Raw genomic sequence first — 21,281 nt, 5'->3', positions numbered from 1 at the left:
TTTTCCACATAGTTGGGATTGGGGCTGACCCCTCAGACCTCTCTATTGGTTCCCTGTTTCATGCTGGTATGTTGCATTTACATCTTGCAGCACCGGATTGAAGTCTGGTCCCTCTTTCCCTGTGGAGATATAAACAATACCCTCCCCTTGCGTGGGTTAGGGCCCTGTTCCTCCACTACCCATGCCTTTTTTCCCCTCCTTTTTAGTTCTCTACCATATGTATCCCTGGATTTGGTCTTGTCCCTGCCATACTACCTGGACCTCACCCCAGGAATGTTTGTATACAATAGAATGTTCCCCATGCCCCTATTGTATTTTTTTTAAGCTTACCTCATTGGACTCATGTTGTACTTGTCCTTTTGTGCTTGGCTTACTTCAATTAGCTTAATTTCTTCCAGATCTTTCCATGTGGCGATATGCTTCATGTGTTCATTGCTGCTCTTTAGCGATGAGTAGTACTCTATTGTGTATATGCACCACAGTTTTTTAATTCATTTGTCTGTTGATGGAAATTTGGGTTGTTTCCAACACCTCGCGATTGTGAACTATGCCAGGATGAACATTACAGCACAGATATCTGGCCGTGATTTGTTTCTTGCCTCTTTTTGGTTATATGCCCGGTAGGGGGATTGCTGGGTCACATGGTAGCTCAATTTCTATCTGTTTTAAATATCATTAAATTGATTTCCATAGTGGCTGTACATACCTACAGGTCCACCAGCAGTGGATGAGAGTTCCTATATCACTACAGCCCCTCCTACACTTGTTGCTCTCTGATATTTTGGATTGGGCTATCTTTGAGTGTGTTAGGTGGTATCTCATAGTTGTTTTAATTTGCATTTCTCTTATGGCTAATGATCAGGAACATTTTCTCATATGTTTATTGGCCCTTCGGATTTCTGCCCTTGTGAAACTTCTGTTCAGGTCCTTTGCCCACCTCCTCAGTGGGCCATTCGTTTTTTGTTTTTTTCTTTCTTTGTGGGAACTAGCAGAATATTGTGGATTTTAGTAATAAGGCCTTTGTCTGATGTGTCATTGCTAAAGATGGTTTCCCAGTATTCTTTCGATGTACACAGGTGTTTTATCTTCAGTATATTGCACTTGTCGATTTGTAACTCATCTGTATTTATGTCCTTTCCTATTTCTGATAGCCTATGTATTCCCTGTGCCAAGGTTCTCAGCTTGGTTCCAATTTCCTCATTGATGGCCCTAATATTTGGGGGTTTTACCTCGAGGTCTGTCATCCACCTTGAATTTATTCTCGTGCATGGAGTGAGATAAGATCTTGCTTCATTTTTCTGCAGGTAGGTATCCATTTTTTCCAGCATCACTTGTTAAAGAGGGCATCTGCTTCCCATTTGATATTTTTGGGACCCTTATCAAACATCAGTTGTGTGTATGCTAATGATTTTATTTTGGGGTCTTCAGTTCTTTTCCATTGGTCTGAGTATCTGTCATTATACCAATGCCACACAGTTTTGACAACTGTGGCTGTACAATATGTGCTAAAGTCAGATAAAGCAAGCCCTCCCACTCTGTCCTTTTCTTGAAGAGTTCTCTGTTAATTTGGGGCTTCTTCCCTCTCAATATGAAGTTGGCAATCAGTTTTTCCATTTCTTTGAAGAAAGATGAGGGTAATTGTATCGGATTGCATTACACTTATATACTGCCTTGGGAAGAACTGACATCTTTACTAAATTAAGTTTTCCAATCCATAAGCATGGGATATCCTTCCATTTGTTGAGGTCACTCTTGGTTTCTTGTAATAGTGTTCTGTAGGTTTCCTCATATAAATATTTTGTTCTTTTAGTCAGGTATATCCCTAGATATTTCAATTTGTGTTTGGCTATTGTGAAGGGTACCACCTTTTTTATCTCCTCTTCTGTGGTCTTATCCGATGTGTATAGCAGTCTGATGGACTTCTGTTTGTTGATCTTGTATCCTACCACTCTGCCAAACTCCTCTATTTCTTCTAGTACTCTCCTTGTTGAGCTTTTGGGACTTTCCATTTGTAAAATCCTATCATCTGAGAATAATGATAGTTTCACCTCTTCCTTGCCCAAGTAAATATCTTTGATGTATTTTCTTTGCCTTGTGATATTAACTTAAATCTCCAGTACGATGATAAATAAGAGTTGGAAAAAGGGGCATCCTTGTGTGATCCCCTTTCTCAGTAGGATTGTGTTAGTCTTTTCTTTATTGACTACCACGCTGGATCTTGGTTTTTCATATATAGTTTGTATTTTCTTGAGGAATTTTCCTTCCATTCTTATCTTCTTGAGTGTCTGAAACAGGAATTGGTGTTGGGTGTTGTTGAATTCTTTTTTCACATCTATCGATATTATCATGTAATTCTTATAGGTTTTCATGTCAATGTGGCGAATGATACTAATGGTCTTTTCCAAGTTGAACCATCCCTGCATCCCTGGTATGAATCTCACTTGGTCATGGTGAATTATTTGTTTTATGTACTTTTGTATTCTATTGGCCAGTATTTTGTTAAGGATTTTTGCATCAATGTTTACTAAGGATATTGGTCTGTAGTTCTCAATTCTTGTGGGATCCCTGCCCAGTTTCAGTATCAGGGTTATACTAGCTTCATTGAAGGAGCTCGGGAGTTTGTCATCTTTTTGTATCTTCTGGTGGATTGTGTGTAGGATTGGTGTTAGTTCTTCCCTAGATGCTTGGAAAAATTCTCCTGTGAAATCATCTGGTCCAGGGTCTATCAAGTAATATTAAGTGCTTTCCACAGGGGTAGGCTGCACCTCCCTAGTTTACCTACTAATAGAAATAAAATCACTTTCTCCAAGACATCTATACACTTTCCTCCTCTAGTCCTAAATTTACACTGAGAGGCACTGAACACCATTGTAGGAGTGTCTATTAAGTTGGGATGACCATGAGGTATCTGGTCTTCTTTCTCTCTCACTGCCATTGAGTTGATGCCAATACATAGCAACACTATTAGATGGGGTAGAACTGCCTCTGTGGGTTTCTAAGACTGCAATTGTTTATAGGAATAGATATGTAGAAGCTACCATCTTTCTCCTGAGAAGTGGCTGGTTTTTGAACTGCTGACCTTGTGGATTGCAGCCAGACACATAACCGATGTGACATATTGGTGACAAAACTCATTCTTGACTCATTGACAGGCTAGACTTCAACCCTTTGAAAGTTGACATGAGATTATGTAACTGCCACAGTTTACTATCAGAAAAATAAATACCAACACTAAGTCTGGCATCTCTTCTCAGGTCATATAATTTAATTTGCTTTCCCAAGCAATGGTGTGGCATGTCTGTCTAATGCTTATGAGCCATTTATCACTTTCTTATTTGTACATCTGAAAAAGTACTTCTGCAGAGGAAGCCCCGCCTCATCTGGGGTCGGTTGTTCATTTAGCAAGGACTGGGAGAAGAGTAGGAGCCCTGGTCATGTGTGAGGGGCCCTGAGATCCCAGAAGCAGTCCCATCCCACTGCCCTTTGCTGTCACGTCACTTCCCACACACCGCCCTCCCATCCTCCCACCGCCAAGGGCAAACATTTAGTGACAGGAATAAGCAACCCAGTGAGCTTATCCAGATGGAAATCCAAGTACATTTCAGGCCATGCTTGCAATAAAGAAACAAATAACCTTGAAACTCAGTCTGCAAAGGAGGGAACCAGTGACTCGTAAAGATAGAACGTTCTTACGATTGGTCCCTGTTTAATACTTGCCCTCATGAAATGAATACTGAAGCTATAGGTGCTATAGAAAAGTGTGTTGAAGGAAGCAAATAGTGACCAGCTTTCAGAAGGAATAGTACCCTTTACAACCTCTTATCTAGATAAACTATAAAGTATGTCATAAAACAAGCAGTCATCTAAGTGAGGTGTCAGCAAAGCAACTAAGTTCACTTAGAATTTAGATTAGGTAATCAAAGAATTGTAAACAATAAAAGCCAAAAGTGTCACTGCCATCGAGTTGATTCTAACTCATAGTGGCTCTACAGAACAGTGTAGAAGTGTCCCTGTGGGTTTCAGAGACTACAACTCTTTGTAGGAGTGGAAAGCCTCATCTTTCTCCCATGGAAAAGCTGTTGGTTTTGAACTGCTGACCTTGCAATTAGCAGCCCAACTCATAATCACTGCACCCAGTTTTCAGAAGACTATGGCTGATAGTGAATTCTCAAAATCTACACAAGTTGCTACTGAACTCCCTCAGACCTTCAGCCTTAGGCCAGATATATGAGTAGTTTTGTCCTCAAAGTGCATTGGAAAATGTATTCCTTCAGATATATTTTCAGTTGTCATTAAGACAGCACTGACCCATAGTGATCCTATGTACAACAGAACAAAACACTGCAGCACTATGCTTGCTCACAATTGTTTTTATTATGTTTGAGCCCATTGCTACAACCATTGTGTCAATCCATCATGTGGAGGCCCTCACTCTTTTCTGCTGCCCTCTGTTTTACCAGGCATGATGTCCTTCTCTAGGGACTGCTCTTTCCTGACAACATGTTGACAGTACATGAGACAAAGTCCTGCTATCCTAATTGTACTTCTTCCAAGACAGATTTGTTTCTTTGTTTGTTTTGGCGGTCCATGGTACTTTGAATATTCTTTGCCAGAACCATAATTCGACACCTTAATTCTACTTTGGTCTTCATTATTGCAGAAATAGTTAGCTTAAAATTTACTATTTGTTTTCTTTCTTGACCCATTTTAAACTTGTTCTGTGTGTATTATTCTCTGCTTTCTTTTGAATTTAAGTTTATCAATATTTTATTTTGCTGTTGCTCACAGGGTGTTTTTCTATGACTTATTAGATATGAAATCCAGTGTAGGTAAATCTATAGAGACAGTAACAGGGGTGATTGTAATGAAGAGACCCTTAGGGCTTAACAGGGGCGATTGTAAGAATCAATAACGATGGAGAATCAATAGCGATGGATACAATAATGAAAAAGTAATCAAAAAAGTATTATGGTGATGATTTTACAACTCTTTTAAATATTTTTAACATATTTAACAATTATTTTAATATATTTAATTAATTCCATTGCATCATATATAAAGTTAATGTCAATGAAATGGTTAAAACAATAATAATATAAAGTTTGACACAGGAAATCTTGCCTGAAGTGTGTTCTGATGGTAGTTCCTGGCAGTGTGGATACTTTCAATAACTTTGCCAAAACCGTAATTCAAAAGCATTATTTCTTCTCTAGACTTCCTTCTTCATCATTATAATAACATACATATTCTTCGATTCAGAACCAAGACTGAAACATACACTTATATTATCTTTCTTGTACAACATGGAGTTTTTCTTGAAATTTTGCCTCTTTCTAGTCTCTTAAAGTTTTTACAACTATTTCTAGATGCTTAATCATTATATCAACTGAAAGTTTATTTCATTTTTCATCCTGAACTCTCCACCACTGCTCTCTCATTTTATTCTGGACTTCTTCTTTTCTAGAATTGTTATTTCTAGTGATCCAAAGCTCCCGATTACAAATCTTTCTCTTCCTTAGTGTGCTTTCTGTTTTCTTGGTGTATATTCATACCTCCTTGGAAAATAATTGTATAAAAGGTAAGCTTTCTCAGTACTTGAGGCCTTATATTATATTTTAGCTCTTGACTAATATTTTGGCTTCATAGAATATTAAAGCTCAATAATCATATTGCATCATGATTCTAAAAACAGTGTCCATTTGTTTCACACATTCAAGGCCATTTTAAGTTTTATTCTTTAGTATGGGATCCCTGATGTCATGGTGGATAAGCACTCAGCTGTCAACCACAAGGTTGACAGTTCAAACCCATCCAATATTCTGTGAGGGAAATATGTGGCAATCTGCTTCCCTAAAAGGTTTAAAGTCTACGAAACCTTATAGGGCAGTTCTACTCTGTTCTGTAGGGTTGCTATGAGCCAAAATTTACTCGACTTTATTTATCTTATAAGAGTGCTTCAAAAGTTAATAGAACGTCTTCATTATCTCTTAATGCCATTTTACATGAATTTATTTAACCCCCATCTTATTCCTTCTAGAAGACAACATTGTGCCTTGAATGAGATTTGTTCTCATTCCAGTAGCATGTTTCCCTTTTCAAATAGTTTACAAGAACTACATTTAACATACATATTTCTATAAGTACTTTGATTGTGATGGTATACATTATCTAAGATAATGAAAGTTTCTCTATAGCTCTCCTCCCTTCATTCTGAGTCCTTACTAGAATCTCCTTGGATGTTTTCATTCTCACCTGGCCAACTGAGAGAAAGAGATCCATATTTGAACACATTCCAAAGAAATGCGATCCAACAGAATGCTCAAAGTATAAAAAAACCCGTTGATATCATGTGCAGATCATCCAACAATGGTTGCACAATACATTGCCAGGGATCTACCTGGAATTCAGAAGAGGACATAGAACAAGGGTCATCATTGATAATGTCAGATGGATCTTGGCTGAAAGCAGAGAATACCAGAAAGTTGTTTACTTGTGTTTTATTGGTTACGCCAAGTCATTTGACTGTTTAGACCATAAGAAACTATGGATAGCTTTGAAAAAATTAGAATTCAAGGAAACTTCATTGTGATGATACAAAACCTGTACGCATATCAGGTGCCATTTGTGGGAACAGATCAAGGGAATGCTGCATGGTGTGAAATCAGAAATGGTGTGCATCAGGGTTGTGTCCCCTAACCATACTTATTCAACCTATGTGCTAGGCAACTATTCAGAGAAGCTGGGTTAGATAAACAAGAATGCAGCATCAGGATTGGAAGAAGGATTATTGACAATATGCAATACGCAGATGACACAGCATTACTTTCTAAACGTGAGGAGGACTTGAAGCACTTGTTCATGAAGATCAAGGATTGCAGCCTTTAGTATGGATTAAAACTCAAAGTAAAAAAAACAAACAAAAATTCTCACAACTGGACCAATAGGTATTATAGTGATAAAGAGAGAAAAGATTAAAGTTGCCAAGGACTCATCTTGCATGGACCCACACAAATGCTCGTGGAAGTAGCAGTCAAGAGATCAAAAGATTCCATTAGATAAATATACTGCATAAGACATTCCCAAGGTGCGCCTGACCCATGCCATGGTGTTTTATGTTTCCTCTTGTGCATGTGAAAGTTTGATATTGAATAAGGAAGACTGAAAAACAATCCGTGCATTTGAATGATGGTCCTGACAAAGGATAGTGAAAGTAGCCTGAACTGCCAACAAATAAATCTGTCTTAGAAGAATTATGGCCAGAATTTTCCTTAGCAGCAAAGATAGCAAGATTTCATGTCATGGACTTCGGACATGTTGTCAGGAGAATCAAAAAACAAAACCAAACTCACTGCCATGGAGTTGCTGCTGACTAATCGTGGTCACATAGGACGGAGTAGAACTGCCCCTGTGAGTCCCACAACTTTAACTGTTCAGGTGAGTGCAAAGCCCCATCTATCTCTTGTGGGGAGCGGGGGAGGCGGGGGGCTGGTTGTTTTTGAACTGCTGTCCTTGTGAACTGCAGCCAAATGCGTAACCACTACACCATCAGGGCTCCTCGGGAGAGAGAGCAATCCCTGGAGAAGAACATCCTTCCGGGTGAAGTAAAGGGACAGCAAACAAAAGGAAAACCCTTGACAAATGACGTAACACAGTGGCTGCAACAATGGGCTGGAACATAACACTTGTGAGGACCAGGCAGGGTTTCATTCTGCTGGACTCGGGGTCACTGTGGGTTGGAACGGACTTGGCAGCACTTCACAGCCACAATTCTAACAGTAGCGTCAAGTCATCAAAGGCATTTTAGATTTTGTGTCCCGAATTTCTTCCAATTGCTAGTTATTACCATTTGTAAAGCCACATGCATATTTATATGTATATGTTCCACAACCTCACTTCTTCAAACCAATACCTGCATTAATTTCTTAGGGCTTTTGTAGCAAATTACAACAAGTTGGTGGCTTATCAGAACATAAACTTAATTTTTAACAGTGTTGGATGTTAAATGTCTGGTCCCAAAGTCCTGGCAAAGGTGATTCCTTTTAGAGGCTCTGCAGGAGAATCTGCTGTATTTCTTTGTCCTAGCTTTTAATAGTTGTTGCTAGCAATCCTGGGCATCCCTTTGCTTATAACTGAAACATTCTAATGCCTGTCAGTATTGCCACCTGGCTTCTTCCTAATGTCTCTGCAGAGGCTTTCTGTCCTGCGTGTGTGCTTGTCCCTCTTGAAATACAGACAATAGCCATGGGATGAAGACCTAGGCAAATCCAATATGACCTCATTTTCTCTTGTTCACATATGTGAAAATCCTATTTTCAAATAAGATCACATCCACAAGTTACTGTTAGGCATAAATTGAGGGACACACTATCCAACCTATAAAACTTTCATTGATTAAAATATATATTGCTATAATTTTTCATTCTCAATTTATCCATTCTGATGTTTTTCCCTTTTTTTATATAACCTGGTCATATTTTGTAGATATTATATACTTTCATCTCTCTTGGGATATTAATTGGTAAAAAAATTTCCTTAAGTTATATTATCTAAATATGGTCTTGTTTATTGATACATTTGTTATTGTTTTCTCTTTCTGCTTATTTGTAATGGGATAAGATGTGATATGTTTGTTGATAATAAATGAGACAGTAAAAATGCTACTTATGAACTATAACTTAGGTGAATGGATTTTCCATTGGAAGGATTCCTTTTTGAATGATTAGTCATATACGTAGTTCATTATTTCATTGAGATCTTCAAATTACAGACGCCTTCTCACAGAGTTTTTGAAGACATTTTGATTATAGTTATCCAGTCTTCTGTGTGCAGTGTAAAGGTTATGGGATGGGAGAGTAACCATTGACACTCCAATCATTTTGATTACAGACAAGTTCACTATGACCTGGCGTTCTAAGGCCACACTCACAGAATTTCAAGATCATTCATTTTAAAGTCTTATCTCAAAGGAAATTACCTATATGTCAGTGTGTGGGGTGTGTGTGTGTGTGTGTGTGTGTGTGTGTGTGTGTGTAGAATCGCATCCAGTGTTCTCCTCCTCCGCATCATCATCCATGATAACTCATGCTTCCAAATCTGGGCTTTTAAGAATAAATAGTTCTTTTATCATTAGTCGCTTTTGTTGCACACACTTTGTAAATTTGGCCTTCAGTTTCCTGTTAAATAAGTTTTCCACCTCCTTATACTTTGTTTAATCAATTGTCCTCATTACCTCTAATTGTAGTCGTGATAAAGAGAGAAGATAAACATGTGGGTAATTTTCAGTAATGATAGATTAAAGGGAATAACATTAGTGGAAATAATTTAAATTTTCTTATAGCAATTACCTGAGCAAGGGAATTGGATAGCAAATAGATTCCTTAAATGGGTGATTGTAAATGTGTGATACAGCTTAGAAGAGAGTTATAAGCAGATTATAAGCATATATATATATATTGGCATACTTGATCTCTATATATTGGCATACCTTGTCTCCATCTGGGAGACTAATTAGGTGATATTGTCTTTAAAAAGAGAGATGAACAATTCTTTCTGTAAGTGAGAAAACATATGAGTCTAGTTTAAAGAAGTTAAAACATTTAAAAGACATTGATATTTATATTCACATAGAGGAACCTATTTTATCAATTTATTTAAGTGTCACAGAGAGTGTACTACATATGGGCATTAAACAACAAGAAAATGAATTACTCTCGACCAAGATGGGTTAATTTTTAGAATAACGTAGAATTTAAGTCTTAGGATCCCAACTAAATTGTTGTTAGTTGCCATCAACTCAGTTCCTGTCCCATCATCACAATTTTTGCTAGGGTTAAGCCCATTGTTGAAGCCACTGTGTCCATCCACCTTTAAACAACAACCACGACCATTCCTTATATCCTTATGCTGGTGTCTTTTTCAGAGAGTTCAACTTCTCAGATTTCAACATGCAGTATCTCTCTACCATTTGAAGATCTGTTTCTTGCTCTATGTACACAATTCCACATAAATACGATGAAGTGTTCTGGAATTCCAATTCTTGACAATAATATCTGTAATTTGTTATGTTCCACATAATAAAATTTGCAGGTCGATTACAAATCACAGATTTGTATCAAGATCAATGGGAAGAGTTGTTTAATTTTTCTACAAAGTCATTTATTGAGTCTAAATGAAAGGCTCACAAAGATGTTATGTTCAATATTGCAAAATGACAACAGGGACACATTTTTAAAGGACTAGTATTATACAGTTTAACTAGAATTCTTATTTGGGAGAGAAAGTAGTAAGATAAGGGAGTTAATGAACTTGGCTATCAATGATGGCCAAGGAATAAGAGATAGTTTTGAAATCAGTGGTAGGGGAGCAAATCACCTCCCAAAAGAATTCCCACAATCAAACGTCATGATATTTGGCCACAGATGAATTGCAAAACTAGAAAATGTATTGATTAGCCAATTTTGTTTTATAGGATATGGGCATAAGGAATATGTCAAATGTATGACATCTTCTTTAATAAGAAAATATCTACTTCATTCTCTCTTTTCCTTACAGAGGCTGGAAAGTATGTATCATAGTAGTGAGCCAGTTCCAAATATGTGAACAAGTAGACCCTTTAAAGGTCTTTAAAACAGAAGTAACCAAGGTTCTTTGATCAGAAGGAACCACATCCCTCTGTACTGCTGTATGAGAAAAAGCCCTTAAATGTTTGCCTCTATTTGTTGCAGCAGGGTACTCGTGTATCTTACTTAATGTTGCTAAAGTAGTGGTGAATATTTTTTCCTTCAAATATGGCAAAGTTGTGAAGGATAAAAAGTTGAGGAATCATGGAAGATAACTGAAAGAAATAAGAAATTTTGTATTTAACACATGGGATTAACAATTTGTTTTATCGTTGTTTATTGAATTCACTTGAATGAGAATAAAATCATTATTTAATGGGTACATTAAAAACTATAAGTCAAGTGGCGAAGTTCTTAATGAACATGGCTTTCACCCTCACTGCCATCGAGTTAATTCAGATATATAGGGACCTGATAGGACAGAGTAAAACTGACCCTGTTGCTTTCCCAGACTAACTCTTTACAGAAGTAGAAAGCTTTCCAAGACTAACTCTTGTTGCTTTCCAAGACTAACTCTTGACAGAAGTAGAAAGCCTGGTCTTTCTCCGACAGAGTGGATGGTGGTTTCAAACTATGAAACTTTGAGTTAGCACCCCAATTTGTAACCACCATGTCACCACGGCTCAGTGAACATCAGAACTAAAATCAATACTAGGGCCATGAAAAAGTGGAGAAACATAGTTGGTTGGCATGAGTTTCTCAGGAATTCTTTTCCCCATTAGAGCAGAATCTTATGATAGTTGTTATACTGCAATGAACTACTTCATATGGTCCTTCTAAGCATTGCCTTTGTGTTACTAAATAATTTATGTAGTGTTATGCAAATGTGAGGGGTTTTGTCTTTTGGTGGGGTATTTTTGGTCTACTAAGGAGATTGGATGATTTTTAAGTAATGTGAATCGAGTATATGGCATTCGTGTGGAGTGAGACCATGGAAATAAGATATATGGAACCCTAGCATGGGGATTGGTCAGTTTAACCATTTTGCTAAGATTAAATTGAGCCACCCTAGAGACAGGCAAGGGGATCTCATTGCCATCAGGAACGAAAAGCCAAAAGTGGAGCATGTCCCCAAGATCCCTGCACTAAAGCTCCTCAATCCAAGAAACCGAAAACTGTGATGCAAGAGATGGTGAGATATTACTGAGAACCAATGGCAGTGGAAGCAGCAGAACCAGGAGATTGGCAGGTGATGACTTATTGTGCTGCCGGTTTCATGGATCGGAAATAAGTGCCACGGTGCAGGAGACTTGATGGTGGAGTGTGGTGCCACCTATACACTTAATCAGGTGAGCTAGCTTTGCTGACCCATGGAGCTAGAACTGAGCACGTTCAGACTGAGGTTTACTGCAGAGGCTGCATCTATTGGAAGAGCTAAGACAGCTTTGCAGCATTTGTAGGCAGACGCCAAGGGGCTGTGTGGCTGAGGGGACATGCATCAGTAATAGCTGTGCGTGCAGACAGAGCTGAGAGGCTGTCGTGGATAAAAAGCTGTGTTCTTGACCTATCTGATTCCTAATTGTAACTTGTCAATTTGCCAATAAACTTCATGATCTTGAATAGTGTCTGTAAGCTCTGTGGGGTAAAATGTTTGGATGGAAAGACTTGTTTGACTTCCACAAATAGGAATCGACCATGAGCTAATGCTAACAGTAATTCTCTCTTCCCTTCTTGCAGTGAGAGGATGTCAGACACCACTCCCATGCCATTGTTCACAGTAGTAATACAGACTGTTCAAGATTCTAGTGCAGATGCTGTCATGAACTAACCTAGAAAACCATTTAACATCTCTGGGTCAAAGATCTCTCACCTATATAAAAGGGGAAAATTGGATTTTGCCTAGTTTCCTTGCAGCATTAAAATTTCACTATTCTAACTTAGAATTGGATTCAAGTTTCCTAATTCTAACAATAGGCAAATATTCTGCTTACTTTAATACCATAAAGCCACTGTAGCTTTAATGGAACACAGTGGCTCTTGGGAAGAGTGATGAAATGATACATCAACAAGTCACTTCCCTTCTCTTTCCTGCAGAGACACTCGACTTAGTTCTCTCCGTATCTGTTGACTGTGGTTCGCAGCTGTGTGAAAGCAGATTTCCAATTACCACGATTTACAGGAGTATCGAAGCCCAAAATGAAATGAATCCTGTGGGAGGAGTGAGGTTCTGGCCAGTTAGGCAGTCTTGGGTGACCTCTCTCTGACCTGTGCTGTCTTGTTACCCAATTGCCCGTGGGAAACCATTGCTTATATGATAGCATTTCCTTTACTTTTAACTATTTAGATGTTTCCTCTTTGGCTTGTTTTTTCGTTTTTGATTTCTATCATTTTCAATTTGAATAGTTTATTGCAAATTACATATCCATGGATCTACGCATAGGTACATATATATATCTATACATACTTATTTTTCAAGCTTCAATAATCTAATCACCTGTTGATGAATGAGTATTACTTGCAAAGTAATGTTCTGATGCTCTGCTAGTGGGAATCATGACTTTTGTTTGTCCTCTTAGCTATAGCAATATGACTTTGTTTCTTTCTCACCCCCTGAGTCTCTTACACTTCCTTTCTTGGGTTTGACCCAACTAACTTGGGTGTAGTGCTAACACCAAGTCCACCACCTCAGTATTTTTCTCCCCATTTATAACCAGACAAATAGCAACACAGGACAGAGATAGAATCAAACTCTAATATAAAGATACAGAGTCTGTGGAATTGAGTTTTCACTCAAACATTTTCTTTTCCACCTCCGACTCAATAAAAAGCCATGTGTGGTTAGTGTTTCTTAGAGGGTAGTGTGAAAAATTGCTGCTAGACTCCTTCCACCAAGCACCTTTCCGGTTCATTCATAGATTCATGTCAACAAATGATCTCTACCATAAATGTTAATGCTTTCGTTTGAAGCAGAAAAAAAGGTTAATTGGATAAGGGACATTAATAGTTGGGGGGGGGTCTCATTTTTAAAGGATTTTTCAATTTCTAATATTTTCTGCCCTTTTTGAAGCTTTTCTGTGCTATGTCTAGACATTCCTGTTAGTTTTTGTTTATTTGCTTGCTTGTTTGCTTTGCATGATTGTGTTTTGCTTCGAATGTTTTTCTGGATAAGAAATCCAGGATAGGTAGATCTTTAGAGACAGTAACTGGATAGGGGCATGACTGGAGGGTGGGGATAAATGAGGAGCTAACAGCAAGTTGGAGAAGAAAATGTTCTAAAATTGATTAGTATGATGATTGCACAATCTTCTTAATGTGATTGACAATTAAATTGCATGAAATGTGAAAAAAAAAAACTTCTGTGAGCTGTCATTTCACAACTATTAACATAAAACAGATAATAAGTGTTGACCAAAAAATTGTGGAGAAATTGGAACCATTTTCCAATGAAATGTGTACGGAAACTCAAAAACCTCAGTGCCATCAGGTCGATGATGATGCAGGGAGACCCCTAGGATTTAAGTTAATATAAAATTATTTCTTGGAAATAGTTGTCAACTCCTCGAAAATTTAGGTATATACTTTTCAACTAAGGTTTTTCTGTTTCATTTGTTATTGCTATTGCATTTTGTTGTTGTTGTTTGTCTTGCTTTTGATTGTATGTTTTTCTTTTTTTTTAAATCATTTTATTGGGGGCTTGTACAACACTTATCACACTCCATACATACATCCATTGTGTCAAGCACATTTGCACATTTGTTGCCATCATCATTCTCATTTGCTCTCCACTTAAGCCCCTGGCAGCAGCTTCTCATTTTTCCCCTCCCTCCCTGCTTCCTACTCCCTCATGAACCCTTGATAATTTACAAGTCATTATTAATTTGTCCTATCTTACACTATCCAACATCTCCCTTCACTCACTTTTCTGTTGACCAACCTCCGGAGGGGAGGTTATACGTAGGTCCTTGTAATCCGTTCCCCCTTTCTACCCTACCCTCCCTCCACCCTCCCAGCATCACCACTCTCACCACTGGACCTGAGAGGTTCTTCTGTTCTGGATTCCCTGTGTTTCCAGTTCCTATTTGTAACAGTGTACATCCTCTTGTTCAGCTGGATTTGTAAGGTAGAATTGGGATCATGATAGTGTGGGAGGAGGAAGCATTTAGGAACTAGAGGAAAGTTGTATGTTTCATCCTTGCTACATCGCACCCTGACCGGCTCGTCTCCTCCCCGAGACCCTTCTGTAAGGGGATGTCCATTTGCCCACAGATGGCCTTTGGGTCCTCACTCTGCACTCCCCCTCATTCACAACGATGTGATTTTTTTCCCTTGATGCTTGCTACCTGATCCCTTCGACACCTCGTGATCACACAGGCTCATGTGCTTCTTCCATGTGGGCTTTGATGCTTCTGAGCTAGATGGACACTTGGTTACCCTCAAGCCTTTAAGACCCCAGACGCTATACATTTTGATAGCCAGGCACCATCAGCTTTCTTCACCACACTTGCTATGCACCCATTTTTCCTCAGCAATCATATACTGGGAAGGCGAGCCCACAATGATATGATTTTTCCTTCTTTGATGCCTGAAACCTGATCCCTTGAACAACTTGTGATCATACAGGCTGGTGTGCTTCTTCTGTGTGGGTTTCTTCTCAGCTAAATGGATGTTTTACTTTATAGGAAATCCAGGATACACAAATCTATAGAGATGATAACTGGATTAATAGCTTCTTGGGCTTGGGGTGGTGGGAATGAGGCGCTAATAGCAATGGGTACGGGAAAGAAGAAAATGTTCTAAAATTGACTTTAGTGGTGATTGCACAATTCTTTTCATTATGTTTCAACTATTGCATGATGTGTGAATTATATGTCAATAAAATGGGTTAGAGAAAATCTAAGGCAGAAAATGACCTACAATAAAAAATAGTTGTGGGTGTGATGCTTGTTTTCTAGTTGCTGCTGTTGTATTATTATTGCTCTTTTCCGTTTTGAATTTCTATTTCAGAGGAAGAACTACAGTTAGTAGCGTTTGGTGTTATTAGTGGCTGCTGAACATTGTAAACTATGTAAAACAGAACAAAATGTTTCCCAACACTGTGCCCTCTTCATAATGCTTGATATGTTTGATTCCATTTCAGACATTACTGCTTCTTTTCTTAGCATTTTAAAAGATATATTGTGGCACTTACCATAATGTAAACTAATAATGCATACTATTACCTAAAAGAGAATCTGATAAGTATCTCCATTAGTGTTGGTGGTAATATCAGCAAGCTTTGGACTCCTAACCACAAGGTTGGTGATTCAAATACACAGCCAGCCTGAAGTAGAAAAAGGAAGCTATCTGTTCCTGTAAAGATTTACAGCTTCACAAATCCTATAGGGTTGTAATGAGTCAAAACAGATTCAACAGTAGTGAATTTGGGGGTTACAGTTTGCTTTAGAGTTTGTAGACCCTTTCAATAAATGAGGGTAGTATTAAACTGAGCATTATAGTTCATGGCTTTTTGTTTGTTTAATGTGTTCGTGCCTCTGAGACAAATGGTTTCTTTTTTTTTAACCATTTTATTGGGGGAATCTTACTGCTCTTATCACAATCCATACATACATCCATTGTGCCAAGCACACCATTCGTTGCCATCATCATTTTCAAAACATTTTCTTTCTACTTGAGCCCTTGGTATCAGTTCGTTTACCCCTTCCCCACCCTCCCTCATGAGCCCTTGATAATTATAAATTATTGTTTTTTTCATAACTTACAATGACTGCTGTCTTCCTCCACCTCCACAACACTTTTCTGTTGTCTGTCCCCCTGGGAGGGGGTTACATGTAATTGATTCCCCCTTTCTTCCATCACCTTACCCATACCCTCCTGGTATCACTGCTCTCATTATTGGCCCCGAGGGGTTTATCTGTTCTGGATTCCCTGTGTTTCCATCTCTTATCTGTACCAGTGCTCTTGCTCTGATCTAGCCAGATTTGTAACGTAGAATTGGGGTCTTGATAGTGGGAGTGGGGGGTAGCATTAAAGAACTAGAGAAAAGTTGTGTGTTTCATCAGCTATACTGCATACTGACTGACCCATCTCTTCCTTGTGACCCCCTCATTCACATCAATATGATTTTTTGTTCTGGGTCTTTAATGCTTCTTACCTGATCCCATCGATACCTCATGATAACACAGGCTATTGTGCTTCTTTCATGTGGGCTTTGTTGTTTCTCAGCTAGATGGCTGTGTGTTTATCTTCAAGCCTTTAAGACCTCAAATGCTGTATGTTTTGATAGCTGGGCACCATCAGTTTTCTTCACCATATTTGCTTATGCTCCTATTTTGTCTTCAGCGATCAGAGATGTGTTTCTACAAGGTCTTGTAAAGCTCTTAAGCAAGTGAACCAACAATAGCACAACTTTGAGCCAGGATCATACTAGACACACTTTGAACAAGATTCACACTTTGTTCCTTCTCTGGGTTAACCATTATAACTTTCTTACTGTACCATTGTGGTAGAGTTAAATTTCTTAATATGGCACTTCTATGCATGTTTCTGTAAGTCACATCAAATGATTAGATGGGACTATGCAAACAGAGTGTGTGTAGAATGAATTGATCAGTATTAGCTGCCACTCCCTTGGCTAGAAGCATGCATCACCTACGAAGGAAAAGAGAAATCCCAGGACAGTTTGAAAAAGAGCCACCAGTGCAGCCTTCTCAATATTTCTGTCTGAAGTGGTGGAGGCCATGATCAGAGGCACCCAAGACCAGGGCAAGGAGACCATGAGATAGAACAGAAGGGCAGCACCAAGACTATGAGACTGTGAGGTAGAGCAGCAGGTTTGCTTCCTGGCCCACAGAGCCCGAAGCCAAGGGAACACGTGGCTGAGAGGCTGAGGATTGGAAAGAGACTTGGCTACTGCGTTAGAAGAGTTATTGCTGTGGGACTCATGAATGTATACTTACTGTTTACTAATCTTGACTTGTGTTTGACTACCCTTGACCTGTTAGATCCCCTAAAAAAAACAAACCCTAATTGTGAATATTGTATGTGAGTTTGGTGTGGCCATTGCAACGAATTTATCAAAGCCAGCTTAGAAGTAGAACGCCATGGAAGAAATGGTTGTTGTCAGAATATGCAAAGAGTAGAATGGAGATAGGTCTGACCTCTGCCTGTGGCAATAGGAAGGCCAGCGGAGGTCCGATATGCCCTGTGCCATTTTTCAAAACCAGTAATTTTCAAAATATGAGGACAGGACCTGCAAGACAAAGCACACACAGTTCAAAATAAATTCTCCCTTCCATTTTTTTTCTCAGCAGGCACTCCAGGGTCATCACTGTGAATATCAGTTCTCTCTACATTCTAAATGTGTGGAAGTGCAGTTAAGAGAGTCATGGTTGACATCGAGCCATGTACACCAGGTTTCACTATAAAATGTAACTTCAAAGGGTCACTGTGCATAATCAGTCATATATTCATCCATGCCCCCCCCCCGTTTTAGCAATTGTCAAGCATTTATTACTCATTTCCCATCTGAATTATATATTGATAGCAGGTCACATATGCTAAATGGGTGAATCATACGATTCAGATAGGAATCATTTTAAGCTCGAGCGTATATTTTAAGGATAGTACAAATGCCAAGGTTTTTCCTTACCACATATGCTTATTTTCATTGGCATCTCTCATGTAGACACAAAATACTACAACTTCTACATGTTTGAACTCGAAATGGGATGAAGTTCTCGACTTCCCTGCCATGAATACAAACTGTAGACGGATGTTGGAAAGGGATTCCCAAGCCAAATGGTCAGCCCATGCCAATACCATTCAAAGAGCCGATCCTTAGAAGAAGACTGAGAAATAATTTGGCTTGATTGTTTTTCTTATACCTTTTTTCATCCCTATGCCAATACTTCATATCATTTTTCTAGATTGGAATGCTTATAATTACAGTCTTAATTAGAGTTCTGGCAGGAGCACTGGTGGTGCTTTGCTTTTAAGGCTTGGCTGCTAACTGAAAGATCAGCAGTTTAAATGCCTCAAACAATCTGAGGGAGAAAGATTCATCAGTGTGCATATGGAAAGATCGACATCCATAGTAACCCTGATGGGGAAATTCTACTCGGTCCTACAGGGTCACAATATGTCAAAGGTGACAGATTGTTTGATTGGTTGCTTGTTCGGTTTCAAAATTCTGGAAAACTGGAAAGAATGAATCTGTAAATGTTTATTCATCATATCAATAAATTCACTTTCCCCCCCTACACTTATTACTCTAAATTTCTTTTTCAAAGAAATAGGATCCAAAATAGGCAAAAAAAAATTTTTTTAACCACCTTGTGTTCAAACATGTGTTGTTGATTGAACTATTGAATTGAATGATCTGTGACATATATGCTGATAAAACTTTGAAAACCTGTGTTATTGCCTTCTATTGACATTTTGCATTTGTTCTTGATCAATAAATAGACACAGGAATCTTAGATGGTTTGCTTTCTCACCTATTTCTACTCTCATGTTAAACTGGACTCTCAATCCTTTGCAAATATATTGTACAACTGATTTCTAGTTAATTTCCCTAAACGCACATAATGCTCTCAACTGGATGTTTCAAAATCATTATTTGTACCTTAATACATCTCTATTTAAGGTCTCTCTTTCAGGAAAAATCAACTCCCTGCCTCTTGTTGGCCTCTCCATAAAATGGACCCATTTATAGGGATAGCCCACATTGTGAGACTTTCAGGCCTCAATGCCCCATAAATTTCTTCCCCTGATCTTTTACACTGCATGTACCATCCAGCTCTCAACTCTCTTCTTCCTCCTCCTTGCAGACCAAATCACATTCTCATTTTGTGAGAGCCTCATTTTGACTCTCTTTTTTCCCAGTAGATAATATGTTTATTATTATGACTATCTGATATAATTTGAAATTTTTTTCAAAACCATTTTATTGGGACCTAATACAGATTATCATATCATACAATAGTTCAATCACATCAAGCAGTATTGTACAACTGCTACCACAATCCATTTCAAAGCATTCTTTTGCTTCCTGAAATCCTTGTCATAGCTCCCTTTGACCCCACCTCCACCATTACTGCACCCTCCAGAAACTCTTATTCTGCTTGCTGCCCTGATACGTTCATCAATCCTGGGTTTTACATACTGAAAAAACAGAAAAAGAATAACACAAATTCAAGAGAGTGCCCCCAGTGACATAACACATCAGAAAATAACCCCAATATGAACAAACAAAATACAGAAAATGTTCAAAACCAGATCAGGCCTAACGTGCATCAGAGTGGGGATCAGCTGACAAGGTTTTCACCAGTAAAGTCAGGATAATCATTTTGATCTTCTACAGTCACCCCTCCAATGCACACTATTTAGTAACCACTTTCCTTCCATCCCTCTATTACGGGTAGAGGGAAATCATCGGATGCTTATTTCCTATGCAAATCCCAAAGATGTATCTTGGGCTCCCACTGTTCATTTGAGACTTTTAGTTCACTCTCTGCCTTTTGATCCTAACCTGTGGCCCAGATGATCAAAGAACTATACCAAGGGGACTCCAAATAGGAAACTGGGCGGGGTTAGGAGAGTGAAGGATCTTTATTCCTTCAATCACTTTCCACAAAATAATCTGAACGAGCTACATTCCTCAACTAGATGCAGTTCTCTCCCTAGATGATCTCGTTATGTTTCAGCAATTATTCAATAACTTAACCACTGTAGATAGTAATGACCTAGTTATTACTAACCACGTGATAATATGCACATAGCTTCTGCACATCATCATGCACGTCTTGGAAAAGGTCACTTTATCTTTTTTTCTTAATCCACTGAGTCAATTCCAACCTATAATGACCCTACAGGAGCCCTATAAAACACAATAGAATCATCCCATCGTTTCCAAGGCTGTACTCTTTATAACAGCAGACGATCACAGCTTTTCCCAGAGTGATTGTTGTGTTACAACCACAGATCTGCCAGTTAGTGGCCAAGTGAGCGGCCTATGCCAATGACATCATTTCCTTCTATCACACTCTTCTAAATAATCGTTTCCAAAACAGGACCCTCATAGTTAAATATATCTTCGAAGAAACTAGCTTCTCGTTCATGTGCTGGAGTATCTGCCTGTTATACTGCAGTGGTTCTCAAATTGTCTGTACAGTCTTTGATCTTTTTCTCTTCAACGTGTGACGCGTAGTTCCCTCTCTGACTTTCCTGTGCCCGTCTTCTTCTCTTCCTTCTCCTACTTGCACTATCACAATCCTTAAGACTTAAAGCACTGGGGTTTGATTTGTCATTTCAACTGTGCTGCAAAGGGAAGAACCTGAATCTTACTCATCTATAGTCTGTTCCTGCAAATTCTGTCAAATTCCTAATAGAAAGGATCTACAGATCGGGATACCTCCTGCCATTTACATTTAACACATGCTCATGTTCTTGTTTCTGTTTTCTCTCTGTTGCCATCATCACCTCACTAGCCCCCAGATCCATTTATCCCTTGGAAGTTAGGTGGATTATATCTCTCCTGCTCCTGTTTGCTACTCTTTCCTATAAATTATCATATATTCTGGTTAGATGTTAATCCATTGTTGTTTTCTGGAGAAAAATATGCTGTTTCTCTTTTTTTATTTATAGCACATTTATGATCAATTGCATCACCTTCATCCATAAACTGAAAATAAATTATAAAGAAAACACTGTTCTTGTTGGCTA

Source organism: Echinops telfairi, unplaced genomic scaffold, assembly GCF_000313985.2.
Source record: "Echinops telfairi isolate 266 unplaced genomic scaffold, ASM31398v2 ScPeMD7_6;HRSCAF=24_0, whole genome shotgun sequence".
Taxonomy (NCBI): Eukaryota; Metazoa; Chordata; class Mammalia; order Afrosoricida; family Tenrecidae; genus Echinops; species Echinops telfairi.
Note: the sequence above shows the minus strand (reverse complement) of the source record.